This window comes from Wyeomyia smithii, chromosome 2 (assembly GCF_029784165.1).
Source record: "Wyeomyia smithii strain HCP4-BCI-WySm-NY-G18 chromosome 2, ASM2978416v1, whole genome shotgun sequence".
NCBI classification, from domain to species: domain Eukaryota; kingdom Metazoa; phylum Arthropoda; class Insecta; order Diptera; family Culicidae; genus Wyeomyia; species Wyeomyia smithii.
The window spans coordinates 219,695,601-219,712,360 of NC_073695.1; positions in this window are offsets into that span (position 1 = coordinate 219,695,601).

The window sequence follows — 16,760 nt, forward strand, 5'->3', positions numbered from 1 at the left end:
AACCATACTATATGCATTTAAAAGTTTGTCGAAAGAATTGCATTACTCAAACGAGTTCCGCTATTTCTAGTTGTATCCAACCAAGTACAGAATGAAAGAAAAACACCCCTCGTAACAGTCAGATTCAACAGTTATGACGTATAAAGTTGAAGTATTTAGTTAAAAAAACTATTTATACTTTAGGTTTTCAGTTTTCATTGATTTACTCTACGTCAGATGCTACCGATGATTTCAAATCTTCTTCTGTTTTAGTTAAATCTAACAAATATAAAGCATCCGTTGATAAACTTCGCTCAGTTTTACAAATGATGCTACGTTTGCTAGAAATAAGTGGATCCGATAGCTCCAGCAAGCGGTGAAGAATATCGGTGGCTACAAAGCCACCCGCGAAATTTTACGGGAATGATGTTCACGTGTTTCCCGTATAATTTTGTTCAATGCTTCCTGAGCTTCTTCCGAGAGCTGTCCTATCGGAACCAGAAAGTGGTCAGCAATCTGTGCACCGTGAATCAGTATTTTGTGTACTGACGCAGGTAGATAGTACCATGGATATACAGTCAGGTTTTTTTAAGCGGTTTTTTTTACGCGGTTTTTTTACGCGGTTTTTTTACGAGGTTTTTTTACGCGAATTTTTGAATAAACGCAGTTTTTTTACGCGGATTTTTGAATTAACGCGGTTTTTGTTACGCGATACCACGCTAATTCAAAAAAATTTTCGCGAATTTCCGAATTAACGTGGGTTAGAACCAGAAACGTTTAAGTGTTTATCTAGTAAAAGACTTAGTCCAAAAAATACTCTCCGCCCGCCGAAAGATCCGGAATAACCGTCCAAGAGGACAATTTTAAATACTGGTTCTAGAGCGTCTAGGGTTTTTTCTAAAGCCCTTCTTGCTGGACTACTTTACGCGGATTTAAAAAAAAACGTGTTTTTTTTACGCGGATTTTTGAATTAACGCGGTTTTTTTACGCGGATTTTTCAATTAGCGCGGTTTTTTTACGCGGATATTCGAATTAACGCGGTTTTTTTTACGAGGTACATATCCCCCGCGTAAAAAAAAACTTACTGTAACTCCACTAATTTTCGCGCCATGTCAATGCTATATTTATCGAATTTTTTAGTGTTCAACTTTCTACCAGAAGCAACAGTTCGAAGGATGGCTCCACAATGCTTCAGTACATTTATATCAAGTCCTGTGGAAAAAATACAGGATTATGAATGCAAGCAAATAATTTGCAATCTCCGAAGAAATATGGACTCGAAATATGGCTATTTTCAGCAAAAAAACTAGAAATATCTTAACAACAAATGAAAATATCAAACCAATATAATCTACAAAAATGCGAGGTTTGGTAGAATGAACGAAATTTTAAAACATCTTGAACTGTTTCGACAATAACAGAAAAAGTTTTGGACAAAAAACTAATTTTGAGGACTGTTCCTCGTAAAACTCTATTTCGTCATATCAGACGTACAGATAGAAGATTACAGTGTTCAGCAATCCTTTTCTTATAGATTTTCCTACAACTTTGCTGAAGAAAGCAATCGGGTATTTTGAAAATTAGGAAAAATAATTTTTCTATCTAACCACTAGGGGGATTGATCAAAAAACCGAAAACGCCAAAAAAAGGCCTTGTTTTATGGAATAAACTTGCTGAAGACACTGGGTACATAAAATCAATATTTCACAGTCAAATCTAAAACGATCACGATTTTTCGAGTTTAGACCACTGTGCGTTGGAAAGTATGTTTTCTGGCCAGATAAAATATCATCACATTACGTAAAAAAAACACAAATGTTTTTGAACAACCACTCGACTTCATTTCCACCCCAAATACGCATCTCAACGAATCTACCTCAGTGTAGTCCAATCGATTTCTTTGGGATTTCGAGTTCCTTCGGTTAAAAAAAACTGTAGATCAACGAATTGCGATCAGTTGATTGGTAGAATCAAGATATGAGTATTCGAAAAGCGGACTCGAAGGCCATACAACGCTCTTGTTTCGGTATCCAAAAGAAGGCCGGTTACAGACCTTGTTCAAATGTTCAATATTTTTTGTGGGTTCATGATGAATGTATCGTCATGAGAAATAAATTAGCTTTTCTCTTAATTCATCCACTTGTTTTTGACAACAGTAGAAAAAAAAATCCAAATTTTTAGCAGTCACCCGTTAATGGACTCAGTTGAAGAATCTAGTGACCAGTACACTATGTGTTATTGATTGATGAATCATAGTTATAAAAATAATATTATATGTTGCAAAATAAGTGGAAGTGTTACTATTTAAGTTCAACAAAAAGATTTCCTTTTTTCTGGTTCAATTTCAGGGGAACTGCTCCATTATTCATCATATTAAGCCGATATTCACGAAGAATGCACGGATTAAACACCAAATATTCACGAACTCATTGAACAAATAAATTAAATATGCTTAAGTGCTCTTATGGAATAGTTCAGCATTGTATATTTAGTAAAATTAGCTAGATTCATCCTGAATTTTGTAAAACAAGCCATTTTTCATAACGCTTCCATATCAATCTCAAAACTTGAATCACTGCTCAATTATTCATCACACTGTTAATCATGAATGAATCACATTATCAGGAATGAACGTAGCCGCAGCCCGTCGTAGTAGGTTACCTAGATATCCGCTGTAGTTGTTTACGTGCAAAATTAGTAACCTAGGTAACCACTACAGTTCTGTAGATTTATGTCAAATATGCCGGAATAATTCAACATTTTCAGTATATATTTTCATATTAACAGAAACTGATTTGCAACTTTTGATTTCCTTCAACGCAGTGAAAACAGATGAAAATAACATACAGTTGAAATTTAGCAATTGTAGAAATTCATCTCATATATTTCTGCTAATTCCAGCTTGTTTTAGGAAATTTGAGGTGAATATTTCAAAGATTAAAGTATTCTTAGTGTAGTGAGTGATTTTGTTTAGTGATTAAAATAAAAAGTGGTCCGCTAGTGATGAAAAAACTTTGGTTGGCTGCTGAACGAGGCCCGTTGTAGCCTTATAGAACAATGCGCGGATTTTGTTTTCTAAGGTAGGTGATTGAATTAAATGAGTTTTAGAGTGCAGATGCTCGACTATAATATCAAATTTTAAGCTTTTGAGTGAGTTTTTGAGAATTATACTTTATGAGGAATCTTTTTTTTTTCCTGTATGGACCTTACTCACTGCGACCAGAATCGTAGATCTATTGTGAGATATGCCCGGGTGTCTGCTGTATCCCGCACTATTGTTAACAGCAATACCGCTATTCAGAAGTGGCATGCTTATTATTATTGTTCATCAGTGCTTGTGTGTAAATGTGAATACTCTTCCTCACACGCTTACTGTTCTACTATACCGATAGTCGTTCCTCTTGCCAAATATCACCAATTATAATTTCCTGGAGAAGTTTCGTCGTGCGTCCTTCTGGCCAGTTTTATTATTGATAAGAGGGACTTATTTTTTGTTAAGAGGAAGTCACGCAAAGGTATTGTAGATTTCAGCGTAAGGGAACGGTAACTGGTGGGGAGCCTGAGAATAAACCCATGCTTAAGTCCTTTTTGACATCGGATGGCCTGGTTCTACTAAGATTCGAACCCACGACCATCCGCTTGACAAAGCGGACTATGTAACCTTGCGGCTACGCAGCTCCCCTTATGAGGAATCTAAAGTGAACTAAGAAGAATCCATTCCATGGATTAGCAGATTGGTTTAAGAAGAAAATATGCGTTTTTTCCTGTTTTCGATTGTGTTTTCATGTTGTATGAGATGAATATATGGGCTGAGATGAATAATGAAGCAGTTCCCCTATAGTAAGAAAATAATAGGACCATTCAGCAAAAAATATTTCAAAAGCAATTTGAGTCAATGGTCTTGTTCTAATGTGAATATTTTGTTTTACATACCTTATTTCTCATAACTTCACGAACTCTCTTCGGCAGTCTCGGCATACTCATCGTGTGTAACAAAGAGGCTCATATAATTTGCACAAAACATAGAAGCATGTTGAAAAATAACGGATGAGTTGATTATATTTTTCGCACACTGGAAGCAAATGCACACTAAAGAAAGCCAAATACGCAACGTCAGAAAGCTTGTATTGTGAAGATGTGAGCGCATAAACTGCCGTTCTACGCATATTTGTCCCATGTTCCAAATCATGCAAACGAGAAAAACGATGTTAAAGTTTTACGTTGCTTTTTGGCATTTCGCCAATGTGACAAATGCAGTCATGGATTTTTAAGCAGTTTTACCTTGTAATAGATTGTTTGCAATAAATCTAGTTGAATGTTTTGCGGTTTAACACTCTTTTCTCTAGAAATACCCACTGGAACAATAATGCCGAGGAATTTGCCTTCCAATAGGTAATTTCTACGCATATCAGTCACACCACGTGCATTCGATGTTTCCCAATACAAAGTTCGTTTTGGGGACACAAGGCTGTTTAATTTCTCACGAAAATGATCACGCCAATCGTGTTGTCTTTATAAGCAGGTGATGATAGTCGAGATAAAAGTTTAGTTAATTGAATAAGTATTAGATGGCTTACAATTACAAAAGGGAATTGTTTTTTTTTTTTTAGATTGCTTATATGAACGTTGTTAGGCTTTCACCATTTTGGCTACACACAAAAGACAGTTCTTATAACTTTCAATTAGTATGAATCTCATGCGTTTCTCTTCTTATGCTCGAAATAGAAAGGCATTCAGATTACAAACCAGTGCACAAGGTTTAGGTATTCCTAACAAAGATATGAACGAACCGCATTTAAATAATCAATCAAGTAATTTTCGGTACCGAATTTCTGACTCCCGTAATGTAGCCAAACGTTGTAAGGAGAAGTTTTTATTGCGCTTCCCAAGTTGTAAATATGGAAATTAGTGATTAGTGGGATCGATTAGAATAGAAAAAATCAAGTGGGACAAATATGTGTAGAAAATCATCGATGGGACAAACAGATTTGGTATAGTTTTTCAAAACTTTCGGAACAAACAATGTTATTTTTGAAAGTTTTTGCAAAAATATACATAAAAATAGACTCATTGGTGATATAAAACGAAAATGGACCAAAAGTAACATGGGACAACTATGCGTAGAACGGCAGTAAAGTTCTCGCAGAGAGATTTTCTCGGGTGCAACTGATCAAATATAGATAGCGCACATTTATTGTTCATTGATAAGGGCACTATGATGAAAATTCTAGCAGGTTGCAAACTTTCTGTCTGTTTCCTTAACCCTCTAGTGCCCAATGCCGCCTCTAGACGGTCTTCAGTTTAACCTCTAAAAAGCTTCAATAAGAACTTAAAAAATGTTCATGAAGCTTCATAGTGATTTTTCGAAGTCCGTTTGAAAATTAATTTGGGCACTAGAGGGTTAATAACCTGTTCTGTAGCGTCTACGTAGGGCTCTACGCTATGCTCACGGATTTTTTTTATTATCACGATGCAGGTCCATGATAAATTTACCCCAGACACAGTTAATTTACTCAACAGCACGCAGCTCTGGCTCACCTACTCATATGTATAGTTATATTCCACACTCCCTACGCGCAAAGGTACCGCTCAATAAGGTTGTGCTTTTTTATTTGCTCATCACAATGCCTACTAAAAAACTGATGTGATGTAATTTATGTGTTGAAAAATACACAAAGATGAGTAAGTGGACAAGACTGCTCTTCGTCATCGAATCGGCCAGAAATTGACATGTTCTAACGGCTATAGCATAGCAAGTCTTCTGAACTTTCGACCGCAGTTCTTCTTTGATTCGTGATTTCAGTGGACCAATCGGCTTCTTAACAATCGACCACAAGTTCTCAATCGGATTAAATTCAGCAATTCAGCAGACTATTTCAGCACGTCGATCTTGAATGTTGGTGTTTGCTTAATCCAAGAAATACGACCAACCCCGAGACAACTATTATGTTTCCACCTTCATGCCTAAAATTCTAAGGGGTGCACTGAGGCTTGTATACAGCGTCGTTTGGACGGCTGACCCATCCTTTCCATCCGATCCGACCAAATTTATTTTGGATTCGTCAGACCATAGAATGATCCTTTACCTCTTTCCATAAGCTGGTTAGAACTGGCCGTTTTGAGGATTCCAGCCTTCAACGGATAAAGATGCTGGGTTGCAAGCAGGGGTACGTCTACCCATGCGCATGTTTGTACCGCGGGTAGTGAACTGCCATAAGCGCTAGAAGTTGGATTGTACGGCCACCTACTGCGGCAACAAAGAACGTTGTGGCAAATGCGGAGAGCAACACGCGGATGATGCTTGCGTTAAAGCTGCCGAAAAGTACCTCTACTTGTCAAAAAAAAGAAATAAACCTACAACTAACTTATTGCTAACTTATTGGCTATGAAGAGAGCAATTGAGGATTGTAACGATTTTTCTCGTAAATTAGTGCCTAATAATTTTATTTACACTCCCACCACAATTATGGATCTCCCACAATTACGAATTACTTTTGTGTCTCATGTTATTTAACTCAGTTAAACTAACGGTTCGAAGGCATGTAACATTTTTGCAGTAAAATATGCCATATTTGCTAGCTTTGAACCCAGAAAACATCGTTCTTATTCCTAGTTTGATGTGTTTTTTATAAGCGCGAATTATTGTCTTCCAGAATCTATCAAAATATTTGTCGTTTTTCTCAATCAGCGTAAGTAGCACGCTCATCATTCAACAGGTTCATATGTGATATAATCGCCAATTCTCGTGCAAAAAATAACTCATACACAAAGATCAAGGTAAGTTCTTCACGATTCATCAAAATGTTGATGGGTGATAACGATTTTTCTGTAAAAACTAGTTATTTTCTAAGTGTTCCATAATAGGTACCGAGACCAGATAGTTCTCTATAAATATGGATCAATCCGATTCAAATGTGATTTTCACCAATTAAAACACCCTCTCAACTTCTATTGAGCTCTAAACGGAAGCTAAACAGTGCTGAGCCTTTGAAAAATATTATTTCCAAGGCACGAGGGACAGGAAAGCTACGTAGAGCGGGAAACTGTTATGATGTACCGTATACAATAATGGTTCATTGCTACCTTCGGAAGCGACAGATCTGGACTCTCGATCTAACTGCAACCCCAAAAGCCACATAAAATGTGGCCAGGCCATGCGGGATCTTTAATACGATTTGAAATATGTTATTTTTTTAAATTACATAATTTGAATAAGGTTTATTGAATGGATTCGTTGCCAAAGCTGTTTTTATTATGCTGATCCATAATATGATACGAATTGTCTCATGAAGTGATCCATAATTGTGTATTTAGTGAGCTATGGAATAAATATATTTTCTGAGAAATATGCACAAAACATGGAAAGAAATACTCAATGGAGTGAAAGATTACATATTTTTGTGACTGAAAACATTTATAGATTACTTATAAACAATAAAATTGGTCAGAAATGATTTTTCGAATTCATACATATTCTTAAGAGAGCCATAATCGTGGGGGGACTGTAACACAGCTCCTAATGTTTCAACACCAGTAAGTTTATGTAATTCGAGTATACCAAACCAAGGCGGATGCATCAAAATCATTTCCAGAATTTTATTATGAATCTTTTGAAGTTTCTTCCTTGTTAAACGTTAAATTGAGCATTGCTGACCTGAAAAATTGTTTGTATATCATGAGTTTATTCCTTAATCAAAACTTGGAATTTTTATTAAAAAAAGGATATTTACCTCTCGTATATTTGCTGCACATTTCTTATATACTCTCAATGTGTTTTAAGTTTTTTATCGTACAAAAGTCCCAAGTCTTGTCAGACCAATTTAAAATAACTACATTCATCTTGATAACGTGATTATTGTTTGGTTTGAGCAAGGAAGCTCGAGATTTATGAGGAAAAATTATCAGTTGAGTTTTAGAAACATTGAGGGTAATTTTCCATCTTCACAAATAGAAAGAGAAAATATCTAAACTTTTCTGTAACCGCCTGCAAATGACAGGAAAACTTTTTCCTTTTACGGAAATGCTTGTCGCAGAACAGTGACTTTGTTCATCCTAAAGGTAAATCAGGAAGATCTGAAGTAAATATGTTGTACAGGACTGAACCCAAGACTGAACCTCGAGGTACACCTGCTCTAACTGGAAATTTTTCAGATTTCGAGTTATGGTAGACAACCTGCCGAGTTCGATTAGTTAGACAATTTTTTAAAACTTTCATAAGAAAAACTGGAAAATTTAAAGTTAGCAATATCGCAACCAAATCTTATGCCAAACACTGTCGAATGTTTTATATTTGCTAACGATCACGTTTCTTTCAGCTTCCGTACAATGTGCTGCTCGACCCATATTTCTCGAATATTTTCTATCAGGCTTTAGGTAAAAATAAAAAAAAAATGAGGACTAAAACCTCTTTTCAATTTCTTAGCTACATACCGATGGAACTCAAACTCAATTGAGTCAATAGAATTATGCAACTAAACAATGAAAACGCAAATGTGCTTCTATTTGTATGTCCAAAGGAGTTAGAACATGCTTAGCGATAGTTTAATTCTGAAGCATATGGCGCAATCTTTTGTGTTGATCGAACAATATACAAAAAACTTCACACTAGTACCAGTGTTTGAAATGTAGTGGCGCTTGCTGGTTTTTGAAATGGCAGTTAAGACAAGTTAGTTGAATTTAGTGTTAAAGTGATCCTATTGTTTTTTCCGTCACTGTATATGATTATCATAAATAGATTTTCCGGATTCGCAACCACATCCTCGTCACTAACGTCCGATACATGTTGTTCAAAGCGTTCGGCCGACTTGCTGTGTGAACATATGCTGTCCATTTCGCTATCACGAAAGACCTAGTAAAGGACGCCCGATCGGCAGGTGTTAGGGATGATTCGAGAAGACTAGCCCAAGATCGAGTGATGAGGAATTCTGTTTTGGATTAAGCAGTGGTTCAATTACTAAGGTAAAGTGATTACTATTCCTTTTCTCTTTTTTACATAGACCCAAATCAGGAATCTGCACCATCTCAGGTATCTATCCTATTTTCGATCTCACTGAAAAAAACGTCAAAAAAAATAACCGAAGCAATAATTCCAGTACGATGCAAAATGCGTTTGTAAATACATCTTCATGATCAATGCATGCATGCTCAGGGAGGGATGAGAACTGCGTTTTAAGGGACTGATAAATCGAGCACACACACACAAACCACATGGAGTAAACATTTTTCCCTCCCGAATAAACCAATGTTTACGAAGGTTGATGAAAATTTACGTAAGAACAATATTTCAACAATGCAACCGAAGCTCCCGCAGCCGCTGTCGGAGTGGAACGAGTGGCAAACAAAAACAGCAATAAAACGGCATTGCTTTCGGTCGGATTACCGGGAAACTTGATAAGAGTGCCGGAGATGTGAACAATCAAAAGTCGCACAAGTATCAACAAATTCAAGAATCATAGAGAGCACATCGAGTACAAATGCATAAAGTGGGTACCTACATGAGGGCGGGTGTCGTTTGCTGGCAGCCACGTTTTCACAGCGCACTGAAGTAACAGCAAAACCTCAATCCATATCCAGCGCACTTTGGCACGTTTCACTTCCTTGGAAATATGCAATGCATCTTACCCCCACATGTGCGGTCGGGAAAAAAGGTTGGAAAAGTGAAATGGTGCCTTGATGCTACATTTTTGTTGTTAAGATGACTGAAGTGAGTGGAAGGAGATGAGACGTTGTTCTTTTTGCTGGAAATGCTTCAAACGAATTCATTGATATGTAATGTTTAAAGTAAAAAAATGTGCTTTTGAAGATTATTGAACAGTGGAAAATAAATGGAATCTACAAAGGATCTGAAGCAGGAACAGTACCAATTACTCAGCTTTTAGTAATTCTGATGCATTGTATCACTGTGTCTTCAAGTCACATATAAATACTACCAGTTTTGCCGGACAATACTTGTTTAGTATTCAGCAAGTACGCCAAATTAACATAATTTTAATTAGATGTTTCGGAAGTTTTTCCTGGTGAGTCCCCAATTTTAATTAACTTCTCCGCTGGGCAGCCGGTTACACATATTACGAGTGACAGTTGGAGACGGATGACGAACGAGGAAAAAAAAGACAATAGACCGTCCTGGAAAATCTATAGGATATAAAATGTGAAAGTCACATCCCACTGAATTTTGACTGCGAGCCGGAAAAGGCGACAATACATTCGTAATGGGGATGCCTACGGAGAACACATCCTAAGAGGGAATCCTGCGAAACAAGAATACCAAATGAGGACAGCCGTCTTCCTTCCACCACTACCAGTCATCTGTCCTCACCGTGGGTATTGTTAATGATGGTGTCACGCTAAATAAGTTCCTTCGCTTTCGGAGTTAACAATGCGTGAACGGTGACTTATTGGCTCACCCTTCGCTGTAAGGTAATAAAGGTAAGGAAACAAATGAAAAACGTGCCTGTTCTGTTTTTGTTTTCAGATGTTAATCTGAATATTTTTTTTTGCAAGCATACTGCAATGGCGGTGGGGGTATGAATAAATTTTGGATCATTGTTGAGCTGTCATGTAAAACGTCACGGTTTAATTTATGTATTGTTGGCAAATACCACCTGTTGCAAGCTATTTTGGAAGATACTTTACACAGTACTGTCAATTTTATAATTATTTCGTTAATTTGATTAAATATACAAAAAGCTGTTTAAGAAATTACTTCTGTGCACTTATCTCTCAGATTTTCTCCAATCTACTCATCAAGTCTAGTCATTGAATTACGAGAAAACAGCCTTTCATGTAAAGCAGCTTTTGTAGGAACCATCAGAGCGGCGTCCTCACAATTACTTCTAACTCACATACAATGCATAGTCGGAGTACAGAACGCCGCTCATTATGTCGAAGTTTATGCTGCAATTTGCCTTCAATTCTAGGCGTCGACGGCGCCGTGGAGACGCGTCGGCACCAGCTGATCGTCGTAACGGCACCAAGTGTGTTGCATACTACCGGGCCACTTTCAGCCCAACCCATGATGGTGCTGCGTCCATTGGTGCACTGTTTACCCTGACGGGTACAATGTAATATTGCATAGGCCTCAGGCGTATGCATGAGAGCTTCGATATAGTTATGACCTAAGACAAGACGTGACAGCTGGTCACCGTTACATTCAACCAATTTGAACCGGCTGCTGATTGGCTGAATTCGATAACGCAATCGTCACGTAGAAAATACAACGAGGTTACTTTTCACTGTAAAGCAGTGATGCTGGAGAATCATAATTTAGCTATTATAATTGTTCATAAATAATGATGCAAAGGTATGCAAGGTACATGATACTACCGAGTAATGTATTTCACTGTTATAACTTTAAAAATGCATTGATTAATCGTTTATTACTATTTCGGTTGAAGTCCAAGAAACTTAGAAAGAAAAAATTTGGGTACCAAGAAACTTAGGAAGAAAAAATTTGATGATAGAAGTATGCTTTATTGAACATAAAATAATAAATAAGAATTGAGTATTATTCGCCTATATATTGCAATTTTAATTTATTTTATTTTCATTGACCTGCAGAAGTTGTTAAAAATAATCATTCTGGCATCAACGGTATGGAACGTTCAAAAAAATTTCGACGGGGATGACGGCCGTTACGAAAAGAAAAATAAGAAGCCAGTTGTCGCGTCTTGTCTTAGGTTATAACAAGGAACGGTGCTTTTTCCCTTCATCATGCACACGCTTATTATGGCTTACCAAGCCGTGGATTTTGATCTGCTCCGGAAAAAACGGATTCTTGAGGAATAATTTTTGGAATTGGAGAATGGTCGTGAACTTAACAAATTCAATGTAGAGGAGCTAGATTCCACTTTGGAAATCTGGGTTCTTTCGAATGAATAATCACTAAAGCTTATTCACCAGTTTCGCTTTTTTATCCGATAAATAAGTAGTAAGGCCTAAAATTTATTTGAATTCTGAGAGAGTACTGTCGCGATATCCTTAATAGATAATAGATGACGGCTTTATCAAGTAGAAAGGAATATCAGGATTCAGTTTGTTTTGTTCTTCTACTTTTGTTTCACCTAAAACATAAAAATATTCGATCATACCTTGAAGATTAATGTTTCCTTTTCCGTATTAATGAATAACTTCACTTAAAAATCAACAGGAACATTGTTTTTGGAGTAACAACACATTGCAGCTTAAACTTAATATGAACCATCGTAAAACACATCTTTAATGCTTGCGATTTTGAATAATCATCTTCTCTAAAAATATGTAATTATTAGCTCTCAAGCAACGCTAGTTCCATTGCACTAAACGTAGTAAACAATTGAAGCACCTAGAACATTGATTCATTGATTGATAAGGACTATAAGACTAGGGGTTAGACAATTTTATTTTCATGAGAAATTTAATGTTATAACGATATCGGTTGATATATTTAGATATTTATCGTGTATCTGTCACATTGAACATCTACAGAAATGACTCGGAGAATACGGAACTGATGGCGTCAGAATTTCGCACACAAAAGGCGAATTATACGACCTTTTCGTATTGGCAGTACTGGTGTGAAATGGCAATAAATAGCAATCAAGTATTCGTCTACTAACTAAAGGAAAATGGCAAATTGAAACTTAACAATTGCTAAGACTACCGGAAATTTAGGCTGACCAGATTTTCTCGGGAGGAAACGGCACAAATGGATTCACAAACAGAACACCTGAGAATCATTCACGATAAATGGACACTAGGGTGGCAGCGAAAAGGGTCATGCCAAATTTCGAAAACCGACCATGTACATTTTGTTCATTGGCCCGAAACAATCAACCGTGCAAAATTTCGGCTCAATTGGACATGATTTAGAGGTGCCTCAAAGCGTTCCAACTTGTAATTTTTTGACTCTCGAAAATCAACCAAGAGGGGAGATGTAAAATTGGGAAAATCTTCGATGTCAAATGACTTAAAAATACATAAAACATCGAGATTTTGTGTTATATTAAAAAAAAAATCGACCTTCTGGGACTTAGCCGGTTTTGGGAAATATGGAATATTTTAGAACTGGGTTCTAAAATGACTCACAATTCGTTCCAAACCAGATGAGAATCATGTTAGTATGAAAAATGCTCATATTTATATGCCTTTTTGACATCTTATTCTTGATGTAACTACCACAAAAGATGACCCACTGGTTTTCATAAGGGGGGTGGCAACTACGAAAACCATGAAATTTTGTGATATTTAAAGGAAAAGAGAAAACTATCGTCTCAACCCTCCGTTACACGCACTGTTATATTTTGCAGAAAACTCTTCGTAGTTTTCCATTTAAAAATATTGCTAGTCATGGCGCGAATAACGCAATGAAAATGGCATAAGTTCCCTACCTAGATGGCTTTCTCCTATTCAATGGCAAAAAAACAAAATGAAGTTTTTTAATTGTGTTTGGAACCACCCTAGTAAAAAATAAATGAACCACCCTAACGAAAATTAAGTTTAAGATAACTAATGAACATTAAAACAATTTATATCTGATTTGGAACGAATTGAGTCACTTTAGAAGCCATTTCTAAAACATTCCAAATTAAGCCTTCGGTTGGCCAGGAAACGGCTAAGTCCCAAAGGTCAATTTTTGGCCTGAATTGTTTTCAAGATAACACAGGATGTCGACGTTTTATGCATTTTTAAGTCAATTGGCATCGAAAAAAATTGGTTTTCCTTGGTAGGTTGTCGAGGATTGAAAAAAATACAAGTTTAAACGCTATCCCTAAATCAAAAAGGGAGCTGCGTAGCCGGAAGGTTACTTAGTCCGCTTTGTCAAGCGGATGGACGTGGGTTCGAATCTTAGTCGAATCAGACCATTCGATGTCAGAAAGGACTTTTAAGCTAGGTTTATTCTCAGGTTCCCCAGCAGTTAGTTTACCCTTGCGTTACGTTGAAATCTACAATACCTTTGCGTGACTTCCTCTTAACAAAAATAAAGTCCCTCTTATCAATAAAACTGGCCAGAAGGTCGCGTGACGAAACTTCTCCAGGGAATTATAGCTGGTGATATTTGGCAGGATGAACGAGGCTCGGTATAGGAGAACAGTAAGCGTGTAAAAGGAAGGGTAGCACATTACACACAAGCACTGATAAAAAATAATAATAAGCATGTCACTTCTCAATAGCGGTATTGTTAATAATAGAAGTGCGGGATACAGCAGACACCCGGGCATATCTTACAATAGATCAACGATTCTGGTCGCTGTGAGGAAGTCCACATAGGAAAATAAAAAATCCCTAAATCATGTCCTATTAAGCTAAAATTTAGCACAGATCATTTTTTTGGGCCAATGAACAAAACGGACATGGTCGGTTTTCGAAATTCGATGATAAAATTTTCTCCATACATTCATTGTCCCCCTAATGGACATAAAACCTGTAAGAAAATTAAATCATTTCATACAAACATTTTACATATACATGTTCCATTTCTTGGGAGACCACGTTAAAAAATCCGCATAAAAAACCGCGTCAATTAAAAATTCGCGTGAAATAAACCATCAAGCAAGGATTTAGGAACCCCCCGAGACGCTCTACGGCCAGTATTTAAAATTGTCCTCTTTTACGGTCCTTCGGGATCCTTCAGAGGGCGATGCTTTTTTTTCACTGTCTTATACTCAATGAACACTTTGGTTCTTAACCCGTGTTAATTCGAAAATTCGCGTAAATATTGTTGAAAAAAATAAAAAAGTAAACCGCGGAAAAAAACCTCGCAGAAAAATCTGATTGTAAAACCGGTTTAAAAATATGTAGCAGCTTTTCTATAATGGACTCCCTTTTCCAATAGTGGACCCTGGTCCATAATATGTTTGATGGATATTGGTTCACAGGGCCGGTGTCACACTATTTTCCCCAGTGGGAAGTAAGGAATAGGGAGGTGCATGGGTGGCTTTCAGGCAGTAAACCGGAACAATCGACATGGCGGGCGAAAACATGCGTGTAGACATGTTTTTGTGTTCTTTCTTCGTGCTATTTATCAATTTTTCCTCAGTTTTCGGAGATCTTACGCTTCAGTTTTGTCCAGAAACTCTCGATAGGGTTCAACTAGGGAACGCTTCATCTCCTCCAACGATTGCTCCGAGTAGTGGACAGACGGCAGATCTAGCCAGTACACTGCGTTTTCGCCCTTATGGTACTTCTTGATGAACGACGCAACTTTCGGCAGGAACTTCTTACTATAAATTTCCCCGTTCACGGCCAGACCGAAGCGAAAAAAGCGCGGCTTTGACTTTGACATCAAGTAAAATACGAAGTGCCCCGCCAGTCGTTGCCATCCACGTTCACCAGTTAATTTTCACAGCTTGACCGGTGGAATCAACCTCCCAACCAGGCGCACGCAGCGATGTAGTCACTTTTCCCTCGGTTTTCCCCTTCAGCATCCTTTAGAGCGTCTTATCACTCAGGGTCGTCAGGCTTTCTTTTGATGCTTTGATTGTTGCCCAATAGTGCCAAAATATTGAAGATGCCGAAACAGACGTATCCCCGACGTCCACGATAAACGTTTTTGACGTGGCGGTGTACTGTTCTTTGAACGCACACAATTCTGAATTAAGTAGTTTCAGTGTTTTCGCTATTATGGTTAAAGTTCAAGTTAATTTTTTTTCTGCTGACTTATGGGATATCATGATTGGGTTGTTTCGTTAGTACGTGTAAAGGTAAAGCCATGCAAAATCGACAACTTTTGTGCATTTTTTTAATGCAAACGTTAAGGTTCAACAGATTTGTCAACAAGTCTCCATCCAAAGTTTAAACTCAATTGGACTGGTAATGCTTCACTTACAGTACCATTAAAAACCATTAAAGCATTACTTTTTTTTTGGTTTTGTCCGATAATCCAGTGTGGGTAAGTAACCATAGGAATATTTTCCGAATAGGTACTACTACCCTTGCTACCCACATCAACCGCTGTCCCCGCTGGTTTAGTATAGGAAAACTTAGTACTAAACTGATATAAGCACGGAATAGAAACATTTATGCGATATGATAAATTATCTAGTATAGTGGACCTCTTTCTTAGAGTGGACAACTCGTCAGATTACCTCAATTTCTCTTAACATGAATCAAAATTTATAAATGTTTCTGACGTAGGGTAGAATTACTTTGAATGAACCACCTTCTTCAGTAAACCACCCTGAGGAAAATCTCTTTATGTTTTTATATAAATTGGAATTTAAATTTTTTGTAGTAGAATTAAATAGAAACATAACGTATTCTCAATATTTAATTCCAGTCTACTAAGACGCTCAAAAAAAATTATTTAAATTGGAATTCAAAATGTTTCTCAAGAAACTGATGCAGATAAACTGAATAAGATGTTACCAAATGAAAATTTTCTGGGGATCCTTCGCGTTTAAATATATATACATTCTCTGGGTGTTTAAATATTTTATAATATTTTTGAATATTATAACTGTATTTTTGATCTGCACTGAACTTGATGAAGAAGAAATAGTTCACACCATCAAATCACATTAACAACTATTGCGGCCATTTTTCAATTTTATCTCCACTATACGTTTTGCTGTCAAACACATATTGTTGTCTTTCTTACATTCTCAAGAAAAAAGTTGGTTATAAACATGTTATAAATCTGTTTTTACAGCAATTAGTAATGAATATACAACTTCAACTTATCATTCCGATTTAAAACATCAATGCGAGTGAATTAAAACCTCATGTTTTCCTTGTAACTTATTTATAACTTTTTCCTTTTATTTTTTCCGTAAAAGATGTTGTAAAATACATCCATAACCGTC